The following is a 1,929-nucleotide window of genomic DNA, read 5'->3' on the forward strand; positions in this document are numbered from 1 at the left end:
CAAAGGCATTATAAGGTTTGGGAAGAAAGGAAAGTTAAGCCCAAGATTTATTGGACCTTTTGAGGTTCTTGAGAGGGTTGGTTCTGTCGCTTACAGGATTGCCTTGCCACCAGCATTGAGCCATGTCCATGATATATTTCATGTCTCGATGATTAGGAAGTATATATATGACCCTTCTCACATCATTGAGTATGAGCTGATGGAGATCGATAGAGATTTATCTTATGTAGAAGAGCCTATTCAGATTGTTGATAAGAAAGAAAAAATCCTAAGGAATCGGGTCATCCCACTGGTTCAAGTAATTTGGAGACATCATTCTGGAGAGGAAACAACTTGGGAGCTAGAGGAGGAAATGAAAAAGGTGTACCCCCGTCTTTTCATCGATAGAGGTACGATAAATTTAGAGGACTAAAATTTTCTTTTAAGGGGGGGGGAGGTGTAACACCCCTCATTTCCGAATTTTCGTATAAATTTCTGGTGATAATGTAAGCATCTATTTTAAATTGACAAAAGAAATAGAGTATGAATCAGAGGTAACCTATTTTTAAGATTTGGGAGATCTGTTCAAAAAATAAAAAAGAATCTGAGGACTTATATGTAAACCCTGAGGACCTAATCGTGAATATAATAAAAACAAAGACTAAACTGCAAAACACACAAAATAACAAATCCCACCGCTTAAGCCTCTCAGCCTTCGTTCTTAAAGAACCAGAGAAGGCAGCTGCGGCGTGGAAGAACAGAAGAGAAAGAAAGAAGAAGAGAAAAGAAAGGGGGAAGAAGAAGAAGAAAAATTGGGGCTTTGAGGTTTCTTACTCAATCTTCTCAATTGGGGGTCAAAATTCTCAAAGGCAAGTGTTCTAACCCCATCCTACAGAAAATTAGTCTCTGTTTTTATGTTGATTCAAAATAAACTGAAGGATTTCTAATTAGAAACTGATATGTCTCTCCTTGGACATAGAACCATGGATTCTGAAATTTTTCGGTAAACTGACTCCTAGATACTATTTCAGTTATAATTTTTAGCTCCAAAGGTGGATTCAGGCAGGACCTAGTTCGTTTGAAATTAGACTCTTATATCTTTCTTTTGACACTAATTTTGTAGATTTTGGACACCGAATACTTACCCAAACATCTGTTTCAAATGAGCCTATAGATGCTGCAGAACAGGGACCAAAATTTCTGACCTTTCGATACTAAAATACCTATAAGTCCCTGTTGGAAATTCTGATTTGTACCAACCTGACTTCGTCCAAAACTAGGCTTGTAGACCTTTCTTTTGGCATATAGTTTGAAAAAATTGGAATTCAAATGCCTACTCTATTATCTGTTGAATCCGACCCTATGAATTCTGCAAAACAGTGATTGTGTTTTTGACCTTGTGTTACCAAATCAAAGGTAACTCCTTGTTGGAAACCATGATTCGTACAAAACTTATTTCAACAGAAAATAGATTGATATATCTTTCAACAATAGCTTTCTTAAGGGTATTGGAGCATAATTGATAATCTGAAGTATTTGTTCTATGTGCCACTGGAATTCTGTCAGAAATCGAGCTTTGGTCGATTTCGCGTATTCTATTCCATTCCTTTGGATATTGAATTCATCCAACCTTCTTATTTGAATTGAGCTAAATATGATTGCTTGGAATCCCTGTATACTCTTGCTTTCATTTCATTCCCAATTTGAATACATTTGTGAGAGATTTTGTTCCTTGCATCGTATTGTCTCGAAAAGGCACATGTACGTTTTGTTGTTCCGCGTGTGCTTCCGATATATGCTACTTATTGTTAAAACTGCCCTCTTGTACTTTGGTGTTTGTGGGATTGTTTGGACCTTTGCTAAAAATGGTAACGGGTATGTGTTTAGAGCCTGCGATGCTCTGCCGGCCCCCTCTGGCTTCACCTAGACGTGGGTGGATGGAGCTCCCAA

This window comes from Musa acuminata, unplaced genomic scaffold (assembly GCF_036884655.1).
Source record: "Musa acuminata AAA Group cultivar baxijiao unplaced genomic scaffold, Cavendish_Baxijiao_AAA HiC_scaffold_1137, whole genome shotgun sequence".
NCBI lineage: Eukaryota > Viridiplantae > Streptophyta > Magnoliopsida > Zingiberales > Musaceae > Musa > Musa acuminata.